The sequence below is a fragment of the Pipra filicauda genome, unplaced genomic scaffold (genome assembly GCF_003945595.2).
Source record: "Pipra filicauda isolate LSUMZ 115617 unplaced genomic scaffold, ASM394559v2 scaffold111_size4109106_pilon, whole genome shotgun sequence".
NCBI classification, from domain to species: domain Eukaryota; kingdom Metazoa; phylum Chordata; class Aves; order Passeriformes; family Pipridae; genus Pipra; species Pipra filicauda.
Genome location: NW_024103563.1, coordinates 3,159,552 through 3,175,138, shown reverse-complemented (window position 1 = coordinate 3,175,138; position 15,587 = coordinate 3,159,552).

Sequence of the window (15,587 nt, the reverse complement as noted above, 5' to 3'; positions counted from 1 at the left end):
ATAGCATTGAAAATTACTGTCCTTAGAAAAACGAAGTCTCTATATTTGAAGACTAATAGTTGCTTCATCTTTCTGAAGGAAGCAGCTTTCTGAAAATGTTCTGTTATTTCTTGAACTATGGATGCTACCGGTTCTTCCCCTCCTTTAATCTCTATTTGAAGCCTAGTGTCTTCCACAAACTAAAACAAGAATTGCAAAAAGCAGACATGCTTGGACTCTCACCTTCTTCCCACAGTGAGTTTTTTCCCCTTTTCTCACAAAAATTCTCTCTTCTGGCGCCAGAAAATTCTCTCCTGCTCTTAGCAGCAAACTACCTTGCTGTCTTTAATGAGCCCTGCATGCTTCCCACACACATTGTGCCTCCTTAGACATGATCTGAAAGACAGGAGGGTTTCCTTCCTATTTTGTGGGCTCCATCTGTGTGTCACAGAGGACTGGTAGAGTGAACATTCCTGTCCCCATCTGCAGTATCAAGCCTATAGGCAACTAAAATTGTTCAGTGATACTTAGAAACTATAGGATCATACTTTGTAAAGGTAAGGTTGCTAAGGTGCCCTTGCTACCACATGCAGTTTTGAGGATCTTCATTCACTCCTACCTTTTCTCATAGTAGAAGTTGGATGAAAACAAGGCATCTTCTGGCACTACCTTGTATGTGTATAATAAGCCTCTTCTGCTCTGTGTCAAGGGACACAGACTTTTAACAGGGTGTGGAGAAAGAAGGTGCCTGTTTGACAGTTTTTTAACAAAGCAAAAACTGAGAAATAGCTACCTGGTAGCTTACACAGCCTTGAGAGAGAAACTTTCCTGAAGCTGAGATACAGGACAGAAAGTGGAAGGAGATCTCTTGGCTCTTTTACAGGCACTAGCTTAGAGGAATCATATCTCATGATTCATTTGGTGAGAAGTGAGAGATAAAGGAAAGTCCCGGACAGGAAGAAAGAGGTAGGAAATGTGATGGAAAGATTGAGTTTCTGGAAGATTTCTTGTCATAATTCAAATAACCACATCAGGCTGCAAGGAAAAATCTGCTGTAGGACTCAAATCACAAGGACTTATCTGTACTTATCACAACATAAATGCACCACTCACACATTTCGACATGCCCCTGGCAATATTTGAATTCATGGTGTAGGTTATTTTCTGCATATTTTGCACGTACAGGAGAGGCAAAACACGTTGTAAATACCAGTACACTGTGCCTGTATATATACTATTGTAAACTTTTGCATGAATACAGCTGATATTGATTTTGGCTCTTGCTAGGAAAGAAGTGATCCTTTCTGATGGCTCTCTGCTCCCAGAAGGGAGCCGTGTCTTCCCAGCTGCCAGCCCGCCCATACATAATCTCTGAGTGTCAAGTGACCTGCAAGGTCCTTACTTTCTGCATCAGTGTTCATTTTGGTTGCTGGGCATTTCCCTTGCAGTTTTAAAACCTGATGTTCAGTGACCACACCAAAAGGGACTTTTTCAGTAAGGGATACAAGAAGGTCTAAGTCTCCCCGTCAGAGGCTGGGGTGAGGCAGTCCAAGGGACCACTGCCATTTCAAAGGTATGCTGCTGTGCAGAAAAGACTTTAACTCATATTCCCACATTTTGTTCAGCCCTGTGATGGTGGAGCACTGAATCTGATGCAGGGAAGTGTGCTGGGTATTACTTATGCTTCCTGTTTTAACATCAGAATTAAGCAAATAATAATTAAAAAAATCTAGTCAAGAATAAATCTATAAAATACTTCGAGCACAAATAATGCAATCTGCCCATTATGAAGTAGCTGTGCATATCTGTGATAAAAATGAAGTGTCATTAATCTGCTCATTTCAAGCCCTTTGTTCAGATCTGATGCTTAATAATTACCTTTAACTACTCCTAAGATGTTACTCTTGCTCACGTGTATCCACACAATAAAATGCCTGGCATTTAGGAGCAAACACAAAAGAGATTGATCTTCTCAGTACTGAGCTCATCTGCTGGACAGACTTTTACATTGCTCTAAGGGAAGTAAAATATTTCAGATTTTAGAAGCTGTAACAATATTTTGATCCTGAGTTAAGATCAAGAATTCTTTCTTAATGGACATTTAACACAAATACATACAAATGTTCAAATTTTTTTTCCAGAACATGCTAGAAAAAGGACTTTAACACTTCCAGATTAAGTATCATCCTATACTGAACTGTAATGGTTTTGAGTCTAGGCCTTCCTTCCTGGCAACCGGAAAGGAAGGAAGAAAGTATTCCACCTATTCCTTTATGTAATCAGACCTATAAATATGAGGGGAGGAGGGAGTGATGCTCTCTTCTCTTTCTGTGAGGTCTGCAGGTTCCCTGCAGCCGGTCTTTGCTCGTGGACTGAGGTCTGCTGTGGCCTGTTGTTTCTTGTTTCTCCTTCCGATCCGGGAAGCAATCTGGTGGTGTGGCATGATTTTGTCTTCTCAAGAGAAATACTGAGATTTCATTTTGCTAGTTCTTTATTTTGCTAGTTCCTGGGGTTTCGATTGTGCATATCTGTCTTGGTTTTTGTCCCTTTTTGTCCCTTTTTCCCTTCCCCTTTCCCTTTTTAGGGGTTGTTTGGGGTTCTTTTTTTTATATGTACATAGTATTTTAACTGTATATAACTGTACTATAGGTATATATATATATATTTTAATACAATTTGGCTATTCTGGCTTTTTCAGAGTTTTTTTCTCTTTCACTCTTTGCTGGAGGTTTTGTGCCAGGTCTTGGGGACTTGGCAGGGAGCCAAATCAAAACTGAGACACGAACCAGTAATATTTAGCAAAGAGAGTAGGCATACAAGTAACACTGGAATAAGAGAAGAAGAGTTGAAACAATGTCCAAGAAGTTTAGTCAATGGATCAGAAAGCAGATTCTTATTTCATCTTTGATTTAAAAAGCATAAATGAAATCACTTACCACTCTACATATGCAAAAGCAAAATTAAGGCAAACATTACCAATTTCACTAGGAAGGCCAAGTCCCCTGTGAGAAGAGTGATGAAGTATAATTGACGGTGTTACCCTCTAATTTCAGGGGCTAAGTTATTAGCAGATCAAAGAGGTCAAGTTGTAAGTAACAGTAGTTATTTCAGATCCAGGGAATGCCATTAAAGTTAAAAGCAGTTGTAATGCAACTTAATGCCTTTGCCTGTTTTATTTACATCTTATTCCTAGCATGTAACAAAAAGGTTACAGAAAAAAATAGCCACCTGACGGCAGAAAAGTATTACATTATGATCTCACTTTTCATTATTTAGTGTACAATGGTTAGATTCTGACACTCTTTTTGACATTATTGCCTCACTTAATAAATACCTTAACTAATTTCAACAGTAGTGTGTCTTTGCCTCCATAAAAATCAAAAGGATGGGTATTTGACGTTTAAAATCTGCAGGAAGAAAGTCACTGCAGTTTATTCAGGATCAGATCTACTGATTGATGTTTGCTGTCCCACAGGGAACAAGACAAATATTTCTAATTCTTCCTTTGGTTAGCATATGTCTCTTTAGATACATAGCTGATTCGATGAGTGGACACACTGTCAGTGAAGAATTATCTTTGAACATATATAATTTACAATAAAAGAAATATTTTATTAGCAAGCTAAAAAAGTCATATGCCTTTTCTGCTATTCGGGAGATGTGAAAATCAAAGGAGAGCATTGCAACCTACCTGCAACTAGCTACTCTATTCACAGATCATCTGTAACACAAACAGAAAGCACAGTGCTCAACAAGTAGCCTGTACAATTCTACCCACTTCCCTCAATTCCAACAAATTCTGTGAAGTTGCTGCCAGATTACATAAGGGAAACCTAAAATCGAAACCACTCCATTAAATACCTTCGTCTGTTGAAGCCAATTAATTTGGAGTGGCAGCATACAAGTAACCTTATTTGTTTTATTTACGAGTTCCTAGTCTCAGGTCTCACCTTCTAATAGGAACTTAGGATGGTGCCTCTAAATACATGGCTTCTTGAAAGTGAATTTTAGTGCTCCTGAGAGGTACTGCAATTTGATTTCTGACTCCAGGTCACAAGACTATCAAGTGAATTTCTGTTTTCTCAGTTTTCTAGGCAAGCAGGTCAGGGGGTCTCCTGTGAGACTGATTAAAGTAGACAAAAGTGGATCCTGCTCTGGTCTGGATAAAAATCATGGTGGTAAAAGCTAACACTAGTCCAAGTAAGTCTTGTAAGGGGTAGAAAAACTGAAATGTTGCTGGCTTATAAGAACATTTTAAGCACTATAAATCTGTAATTTCATCTACACAGAAATACTATAAAATGCCTATTGGAATATTTTCATGCCACATCAAGATTCATCATCCCATTTTAAAATGCAGTGCTAAAACCATTGCATTAGCTGAGGTCATTACAATACTGCTATCAGATAATTTCAGTTCTTACACTAATTAAAATTATGGCAATATAAAAGAAGAAACTCATCTTGTGAGGCTCAAAGGCTCAGATCCAAACTGGGCATTCCAGGCTGCTCATGGAAAGCTTTTGGGATGAATTACAGTCCCCTCACTGCACGCTCCCTGTCATCTCCCTGAACAGGACTACCCTTGCTGTCATGCCAGCAGCATAAGCCTGAGGGCAGAGATCCTCCCAGTCACCCAGAAAGTCATCTAGGTGCAAGTATAAACATATTTGTAGGAGCTGATGTCCCAGGCAATACAGAAATATGGACAACTAAATATTTGGTGTTTACTTTTTCAGGGGAAGGACAGTCTTTAGAAAAGCCACCTATTTCTTGATTTCTACCATCTCTGCCTTGGTAGTCACTGGTAAAACCCTGTGGACCACTTCAAAACAACTAACTTTGCTGTGACCAATTTGGATCTTCAATACTTACTTGAAACACTTTTAGGCACCGTGTGACTTGGTTTACCCCCCAGAAACAGAGTTCTCTTTTTTTCTCCTAATGTTTTTTCCACTAGCACTGGGGTAAAATGGGGAAAAAATGCTAACACATGTTAAAAGCCATTATAAGGTTCTCCAAGGTGCCACTGTCTGCTTTTGCTACCAAAAGGAAATAAAGCAGTTCACACTAAACCAAATGATGTGCCTTTTTTAGAATGCAAAATTACTTTTGCTTATTGCAGCATAGTTAACTATAAGAAAACTCCAACTCTGATATAGCTTTAACATTTGTAAAAATAGTTATTTTCCAAATTCTTTTGACATAGTGCTATCTAAAAATCTACTAGAGTTTATCCTGAATTAAGTTTTATATACTAAATCTGATCGGCCGTAATAGCTAGATATTTATGATGAAATAATCATGTAAGTAAGATATAATTAGCTTCAAATTCTTAGCTTTACGGAAAAAATAATTTCATTATGGAATTCATTTTTTAAAGCTTCACAGACAGAAAAACCAAATATGAAAAGGAAAAAGACTCATCACTTTTTAAATGTATTTTCTTCATGAGAAGTTACTGAAGCAGAACATGAACCAGCCTGTTGCTAGTTTCATGAAAAAAATAATGAAAATGTAGTTCAGACCTTCCTTTTCAAAAAGACCATGTTCTGTCTTCTACTCCTGCTTTGATATATTGTATCCAGAACATGAAAACTGTATTGGTCATGATTATAAGAGATTACATTTCTTATAGCTTCATACACAGAAAAGTGTTATGGTGCTTCCAAGCAGATTAGAGAGTATACACAGAAATAATACAATTTCAAAAGATTAAGAGTAGAATTGATTTTCATTGAGTTGAATAGAATTTTAATGGCTGAGTTTATAAGTGAAATACAATATGTATCAGAATTTCATAATTTGGTATAGAAGTAAAGCCATACCTTCCTTAGGGACAAGTCTAGATGAATTTCTGATGACTGCTTAAGTAAACTTGAGTTAGGTAGGAAGCAGATTTATTTGAATTAAAAGAGAACCATGTACCCTAACACGATGTCTAACTCTGGTGCCACTGTATATTAAGCTGATGCAGAGTGTGGGAAATTTTTTCAGGGTGGCTTGATTTGCTTTTTTTTTTCAGCAACACATCTAATCTGATACAAATATTGCTGTGGATGCCTTAGAGCTCGTATACATGCAAACATTTTCCCACCAGCTACAGAAAGAGAGAGTCTGTTTATTCCCTCAAACCTGTGACAGTATGATTCCTCCAGATGGACTCCAGCCTGTAACAAGAAGTGGGTCTGAAGCAATGACTGATTAAAAAGCTGTTTCATAACCAACTCTTTAATCACCCACACTCCAGAATTAGATATTTGTATTACAGAAGGTGTTAGCAGTCATGGGTCAGAGAAAAAGATGGGATTCAAAAAGAGTCATGAGTCAATTAGACATAAAGATGCTGTTGCAGATGGTGGACTCACATAAGTCTTCTGTTCAATAAGAGATATCACAGAAAAGCATGGGAAAGTGCCTTTGGGGTGGAAAAGGTTATAGAATGCAGGAAAGACTAGCAAAAGAGGGAAATATAATTTAACACTAAAAATTAGTGAGCTGTCATTTTGATAGGTAGAAGAGAATAAGTCAAGATCAGTGGCTGGATTGATGTGTCCGTTAACACAAGAACACTGTGGCACCAAAGTGAAGTTTTAGTCCTTCAGCTGTGGGAGGGACGAAGGGCAAGGGCTCCATGGAAGCAGAGTAGCAGAGCGCATCACTTGTATCATTTTCTTGTGGTTGGATTTTGGGGTACCTCTAGGCTCTCAGGGCACAAAAGCTCTGAGTTCCTGGCTTGGGGACACACCTCAACTGTGTCTGGACTCTGCATTCGATCAAGACATGAATCCGACTGTCCTTCCACTACAGTTAGGTGGCAAAGCCATTGAAAGGGTACCTGGGTACACACCCCAAAACAAGCCTCAGGGCATCTTATTAGGCAACTTATTTTGGACAAGGTGGTGATGAGCACCCTATGGCACGCTGTGCTCCTTGACAGCCACTGTGTGTGTTTCTAGCAAAAGACAGCAGGAAATTAAAAAAGAAACAGAGATAGCAGCTCAACTTCTGATCTTTAGTTTACCTTCACTTGCATCCAAGACTCTCAAAGGAAAAATGAAATCTTCAAACTTTAATTCAAAGGCTGTATAGTATTCTCAAATGCATTCAGTAAAGAGGATAATGTCAATACCAACAACATTTAGAAACACTCTGAGTAGAAATTTGTATATACTTCTGAAATAAGTGCATTACCTCAAAAGAAGTGTTTCTCCTGCCAATTTCTAACTGAAACATGCCCTAAGATTGTGAATTTTAGACCCTTCTGAAATGGGGTGACATTTCTGTACATGTGTCTGTAAAATCATATCATTCCATTTATGGAAATGACAGCAGAGTCTGCTTTGTTTGCAAACTCTCTTAGGTATTATCTGCCAAACCTCAATTAAACATACTTTGGTCTCATATAGAAAGTATGCATATGCAACAACTAAGCAGAAGACTTAATTAACTGAAATATGCCAGCTCCATACCAAGGGATCTATGAATATTCACTGGCTCAGTTACAAAACAGGTAATCAACTATTCCCTTTATGAATTATGTCAATAGTGCCATCAGTTGCTTTGTATTTTCTCAGAAAGCAAATTTTAAAGAACATTCCAAGTGCATAGTTCAGGCTTTTTGAGAAGTATACACACACCTACATACATATATATGTATTTAGAATTGTAAATATACATACCAAAAATTATTCTGGGGCTTCCTAACACTATTACACATTTAAAAATGTGAGACCACATGTGCTTCTAGAGCCATCACTGTCATACTGTACATGAGGTTACGCACCTAGGAATTTGACTCGGCAGATCACACTGAGTCTTGTTCATACACTCAGGAGTCAAAGCCATGAATACACAGCACCAAATTTTTTGCAAGCCCATGGGACACTTATGCAACTAGACTCAAGGAATGCAGAGTCAGTGTTTGTGAGAAAAGATTCTGCTTCAGGCTTAAAAGGGAGTAGGAAAGTAGAGCACGGCAGAGGAAAAACTAGTTCTAATGCAAAAGTGAAGAACTATCGAAAGTTAAAAAGAAACCAATCTAAAATTTTGCTTTGCTTGTGCTCACTCTGTATGGATAGAATTCATGCCTTTTTTCACCTTTCATTTCATGGAGTTAAGATCTACAAACAGCTGTTTTACCCTATAGCTCTGCTGAAACTTGTCATCATTTACTCCTGTATACCACTACTTAAGGCTGTTGTGCTGCACGTGAAAATCACCACAACAGATGACAGAGAATGAGTCCCTACATCTCCCTAGAACTAATCCATATTTCTTTGGCATTTTCCCATGATAACATTTAGCTTCTTCCTACTCAAAGCCCTAGTGATTAAGAATTAAATTGCTTGTATGGAGATGCCTTGCCTCACTGAACTGTTCTTATAGACAATTACTGAAAGGCCTCCAAAAATTCCCAGTAGTGGCCAGTGTATTTCTCTTCCATGGGCATTTGTGAAACAGCTTCAGGACTGTGAGAAAAGAGAACATAGAGGAAAGTAGAAGCTGTGCCAAAACCAGAAGAAGTTACACCCAAAGGGCTGGTGGCTCATGGGCAAAAACAAGCAGGCAAAACCAAACCCCTGTCTGTATGTCAGTACAACTCGCATTGCATTGTTAGCTCTCACATAGATATATAAATGTTTCTTGCTCTTCTACAGATTAAAGTCACTTGTCTCCATAATTTCTCAACAGGTACATGATCAAATTGTGAAGGCTCATTTTTATATTCACCATTATACAGAAAATGCAGCGTTATTAGCATCTGGTTTATAAGGTCTTCATTGCAGACTGCAGAGAAATGTTAGTGGGTCTCCCTAAACTGCAAAAATAACAGTTCTCAGGAAGGATGATAAGTCAGGGTAAATAGTATGCTCCTAAGAAAATAATATAAATATTGTATGATTTTTGGGATTCTTTCCAAGTTTGTTTGAAGATTAGTTTTCCTAGTATTTCCTTATTGGCAGGAATCATTGTGTTTACAAATCCTTTTCTTGCATTGTGGCAATCAGGCTTTGTTAAATCAGTCATGATTTCCCAGGTCTTAAGGGGCAGTGAAAAAATAGCATGCAATTTTGCAACTAAAAACATTATAGCATTGTCAAGGTTGGAAAAGACCTTAAATTCATTGAGTCCAACCATTAATCTACAGGAGCGGAAATAATGCCCCAGAGGAAATTTTTAATTCTGACACCTGTTTAATTTTGAGAAACCGCTGTGTATGGGCTGGAGAGAGAAACTGAAGGGTAAGTGGCATTTCATTTACCACAGAACTCAGAAAAACCTAGCCATTCCCCTGGATCTGCTCCTCCTTCACACTGCCTGACACTAGGCTGTGACTTCACAAGGTCACAGGCAGGTTGAGGTTGGAAAGGACCTCTAGAGGTCATCCAGTCCAACTCCTCTGCTGAAGCAGGGTAACCTAGAGACAGCTGCCAAGGACCACATCCAGACAGCCTTTGAATATCTGTGAGGATAGAAACTTGCCACATGAGTGCTTACCATTGGGCTAATGCCACAACCAACTCCGTAATACAGTTGTAATCTTATATGTGGATCAACACTGTTAGGAAATGTGAATCATAAATATTTTATGATAGCAAATGAATGCAGAGAAACAGGAATTGGTTCTATTGCTGCTGCTCAGTAGAGGGGAGTCTAGTGAATACAGGCACTTCTGCTCATTTCCCCAGACTTTGATCTGTCTCCTTTAGGTTTACATAATTTATCCCTTGAAAATCTACAATCTATACCCAGCCTTTCACAGTCCCTCAGATTCTTGCATCCAGTCTCATTTTCTCATCTCCTTCATTTTCTCATGTTCTCTTTCCATTTGCTGCTTCCTTGCTCTTAGTATACTCTGACCTTCCTTACGGCCAGACACAAATCAATCACGCTGACATTGCCATGCCCACTTACCACTGGCTTTTGGCTTTCTTTTTGCTTAGTTGTCCATCTCCTTTTCTTTTTGTGTTCATTTTCATCTTTCTGTTTTCCCAGTCTCAGCATGCCCTTGATACCCTGTATGATTCCTGTTCATCTTCTCATATCTGTATTCTCATGTGCATTTTCCCCATTCAGCTAATTCCTGTCTTGATCAAATTTTGATCAAAAAAACACCTGTCCCAGTCTACAGTAGTTTCTCTTCCTACCTCCTTTTCCTTGAATCCAATAGCTGATTCCTTTTTTCTACTTTGTTACTTTGTTCTTAAAAAGATCTCCACCCTGAAGTTAGAACAGATTTTTCTGATATGCAAGCTTTCAAAAGCTTATGACCTTGGCAGCTCGTCCTGTACCATAGTTCTCCATGTCCTAAGTTGTACTGACACAATTCTTCATTAAGCTACATGTTAAACCATATCACTGAAGGCTCTGAAACAGAACTGTTTGTCTGATTGTGTGCTTTGCCCGATATATTCAAAGAGAAATAAAAGCAACATAAAAAATCTCCATATTGCATAAAAATTATAACTTAAGAGCAACTGAGAATGTTATCCTACAGTACATGATGTTGGATAGCCGTAAATAAAAGACCCCACGTGGTACTTAGTAAGACAAGGCACAATTTATAAGGTCTTCTCTTTTCTGTTCATTCAACAGCCTTGTCTTTGCTGTAAAGCAAATCCGTAGTTTAATGGTACAACCTGTAATGTTAGTAATCTCCTGAAATAACTGAGATTACTGAACCAAGGAATATCTTCAGAGTGCATGGTCTGCTGCCACTCAAAGAGTAGCATGAGACCTGTTCCCTTTACAAATATGTAATTTTGGAGTACATGCTTGATCTCAAATGATGAGGAAGAGATCATATGCATTTTCAGCCTTCCTGTTTGCACTGAGGAAAATATCTTCGAAGTAGAACACGAGCTCTAAGAATTTGTGCTGGGAGGTATTTTGTTTGCCAACCTAACAAAAATGAATCGTGCACAATAATCCCAATGGGGTTTGGCCTATACAAAAGCTCTTAATATTAAGAGAGAATATACAGAAATAAAAAGAAATTCCAGTAGAGGAGTATGTAACTACTGTTTCATCTTACCAAACAGATCATGTAAGCAATGTTTAAAATGCAATTTTTCCAAAAGAAAAGATCCAACAATGACTGGGTTGTTTGGGTTTTCTTGTGGTTGTTGATTTGTTTTTGGTTTTCTGCCAACTCAGAAAAAGCCCTTAAAGACCTGAGATAGTCTACTGAATGGATGAGAATGCAAATTAATTTTTTTCTTACCAGCATCTGTAGATCATGGCAGATGAAAAAACTAACCTGTTCTCAAATGCATAGGAATGGTAAATTTATTTTCAGTTTCTGAAGATCTAAAAACTCAGCAAAACCGATCACTGGATGCAAAGATGTTCTTGTGATGTTCGTGTTTTTATCAAAACTTCTCAAAAATTCTCAGAAGATAAGCACAACCTGAAGAGGAGAACATACTGTCAATTTAATAGAAGGATATACTGACCAGCTAAGGAATATAAAGAAATAGGAATTATCTAATATTAATTTATACAGAACAGATAAATTAAGTGCAAAATTTTTAAGCATAAAAAACCCAAACATAAGAAAATCCACACACCAAAAAATCAGTAAATAATTAACTCCCTTTCCTTCCACCTCCAAATTCCCACACACATGCTGGTATTTTCCAATTCATTGGAAACAGGTGTTATAATTTAAACAGGAACAGTAATTTTCACATAGTAATTTTGTACTTTAAAAACTTGTGTAACACTATATGTACATTTGCAATGAACATCCTACTCATCTTCTGTGTAAGTTATGGAACAGAAGAAGAAGAACTCTACTACATTCGCTGTGTGATAGAATCTTGTTTTCTATGTTTCGTCCCAGTTTCTTTGTAAACTAGTATGGTACTTCATACTTGTATTTAAATCAAAGATGGATTATGATGAAATTTGATACACAGTAGTGCAGATACATTGCATACTTCCTCTTTCATAGAGGTTCTGTCATTGGCTCTCCATAATCATGTGCGTGTTCAGCCTGGTTCAATCGTTCCTCCTCAATTCTCTTTTATCAAGCCTTCTTCCACAGCTATTCATCTTGATTTCCCACTCAGCTCTCATCTCCTTATTCAAAATAATGTCCATTATTTACCCCTCTAGTTGATATTTATGCATCCTCCACATTATAGAAAAGTATTTCCTTTAGTTTGGGCTTGGGTGTGTGCAGTGGGTGTCTGGTGGTGTATGTATGCACACATGCTTGTCTGACTCACACAGCCTTTTTAGAAATATATATATAGGGGTTTGAGAAAAGGTTAGGGACATAAAGACATAGAATAAAAGCATTTTCTTTAAAGTATTTCAATCTGTTGTCAGTGTTATCCAGATGATCTTGTTTTGTCTAACAGCATATAGATAGCCCTGTGCTGAAAATATGTGCACATAGGAAGAGATGCTATAATCTGAAAGTCAGTTGTAAGAAAGACAACTGGATCAAAGCAGGATTAAAATTTCTGACAGATAAGGCTAGCATAATAAAATCACCAAATAGTTTCTCACCTTTTTACCTGAAGTATAGCATGTCCTTCCCTTCCCTTCCCTTCCCTTCCCTTCCCTTCCCTTCCCCTTCCCTTCCCTTCCCCTTCCCCCTCCCCTTCCCCTTCCCCTTCCCCTTCCCCTTCCCCTTCCCCTTCCCTTCCCTTTCCCCTTCCCCTTCCCCTTCCCTTCCCCTTCCCTTTTTTTCTTTTCTTTTCTTTTTTCCCCTTGCAGCAACCCTTTTGCTATTATGCAGTATTTAACAAATAGTTCTTTACTGCCTTCTTAGAATTCAGTGGAAAAGGAGATAAATAGATAAAGGTCTGAGAATAGATATAAACAATCTTTTCTGTACTTCGGGAACTGTAGTTCAATTGATGTATTTTTATAATACAAGCATTTTTATAATAAAAAGCCATCATACAAGTGTAGTACTGGCATCACTGTACGAATGTAAAGCAAAAGAATTTAAAGTCAAGAGAAAATATTGTTAATGAGGAAGAACATGTTTTCTTGCCGAGTTAAAAGTTGACTCTCCCATTACAGAGTATCAAAAATGTGCTGAAATTAATCCCAATTAATGCATCTCTGTGATTATTACAGTCTTTTAATTCACCCTTTCTGTCAGGTCTTTTCCTCCTATTAGGAATTATTAATAACTCACATATAATTTCACACTGCTTACCTCTTCTACAAGGTTGGCTGATCTGCATATCAGCTGCTAACTAAAATCCTTACACTGTTGAATGGAAAAATAAATTTCCTTCAAATATACAGCGACTTGTTTACAGAGTGAATATATTCTAATTAGACCCCTATGCTGAAAAATACACTTTAATATCAAAAGGTATAAAGTAAGTTTAACTTTAACCATGTAGGTACATCTAGAATATAACGTAGGGTCTGGAGTGGACTGTATGAAAAATAATGTAGTCCTATAGTGGGCTGCATTAAAAAAGAGCCTCAGGCATCTGTGCACTTAGAGCTAAATCCAGGGATATGGTTAAAGAGGAATAAAGTTGTATAATAGTCAAATTTTGGTTTGTTTTTATTTTAATACACTTCCTAGTTACAGGCTCTAAGGATTGCTTTAGAAAGCCACACCTCTAAGTTTTACTACCCCCAAATTAGAAATGGCTTGAAAGGAGGAGCTGGACAGTAGCTGAATGTTACATTTTTGTTCCCAGTCAGAATTGCCAATAAAGTACACTCAGTTTTAGAATATGCCTTAAATGGCATTCAGAAATAACACAGTAGTAGTAGTAAGCAGGTTTTCAGAATATCTTTCCTGCCTAAAACTTGTTTCATATTGCACTAATTCCACCAAACGCTTGACTCAAAAAATCTGAGCGCTGAAGAAAATTAGGTTGGGTCTGGGTCTTGATTCTTAAAATTTAGAAATGCTGGAATGGTAGTTGTTTGGTTTTTTTTTCTTTTTTTTGGAAGGAACACAAAGCTGAGATGTATGGCTAAGGGGCTGGCACTGCTGGGCAACAGTTTATCAGTTGTGTAGCTTTTCCTTGCCGTGGGACAGGAGTACCGAGATTCTGACCTCTTGGATGGCATTGACTGTACATTACTGTTCAGACACAAAGCAGATGGACACAAAGATACAGGAAAGGACAGTAGGTAACATTTAGACTAGTCAGTGTATATCTTTACTGAGCCTGAAATGTGGATGAGCTCTAACAGAAACAATTGGCCCAGCAGGTATTTTGCTGTGTTGTTACTAGCAATACTCACAGGAAAGTATTATCTAAGGTTTGTGGTGATAAAGAAGATGAGTTTAATGCATAGAGGAGAATATACTCAAAACTCATAGAAAATACAGAATATCTGCTACCTCATAAAATGTGAATAGGAGTTCTATTTCCACTTAGTAGAACACAATTCATATTAATGTTCTGGCAAAAATTCAAATTTCCTGGAAAGAAGAATGAATACAGACTCTGTATATAGGCAAATGTACTTTCAGTAGCAGTAGCACATTAATTGATTCTGATATGCTTGGAAAATTCATCTTCATATGAAATTATTGATTGTGAAAGGCACACCCAAGCTGCCTTTCTGCTCTCATTTATGTCAATGCAATGCCATTCAATTCAGCAGAGGGGAACAGAGAGCAGAATTGGGCCCCCAGTGCCCAATCCAGGAAAAGGATCCATCAATACGACATTTCTTATCCTCAGGCATTTGCATGTGATTCTGCCTGTAACTTTAGGCAAAAGAGAACTTGAAGAGAATATTTTTAAGTTTATGATTGTCTGATGCCTGGAACAACTTTGCAAAAAAGTGATTTATTTACACTATAGACATAAATTCAGGCTGGATCATTGATCAGTTTTACTAGACTCTAGATACATGATTTTGGTACACAATTTTCCTGCACCTTCCACCTATGAAGTTCATTGAAAAAAAAAAAAGTAATTCTGGATTATTTTGTTAGTCTGAGATGAAACCCCTGCTTCAGGGTTTCTTTTCAAAAAGCAAACATTATCCCAGAAAAGTGAATAGGTGCAATGCAGTGATATTTTTTAATTTAGATATTAAGAATACCATACTGTAGTATCTGTGAATCAATCCTTATGTGACTAGCAGAAAACTGCAATTTTTAGCATTATGTTTTCATAGAAGTGATGTTAAGGATGTAGCTTGCTTCAGGCATGCATATAGGCTGTTTGGCATTAGCATGCTATGGCAGCACAAGCTGGCACTGATGCTGAAAGGCAGCATCCTGGGCCAATTGCTCCTCTGCCTCTGCCTCCCTATTTCTTGTGCCATGCAAAGAACCAACGTGAGCAGCTGGCTTGGGTTAAAACTAACTCAGAAAATGACAAAAAATAGTCTTAATCCAGAGCAGCTTTTCAGCTTAATTCACAACAAAGGCTCAGGAGTTTGTCCATGTAAAGGAAGAGGGGAGCAACACCAGCCACAGGTTCAGTGACTGTGCTGGTGTCTGGTGACTCAAAGTGCACGTGCATGACTTGTCCCAGTATCAGCAGAAGACATTTCCACTTTCTATTTCTATCCCTTGTGACTGCATCAAAAACTTCCGAAGGGGAACTGAGTAATTCAAGACATGTAATGATCTTTTTGAGTCTGAAAAGCAG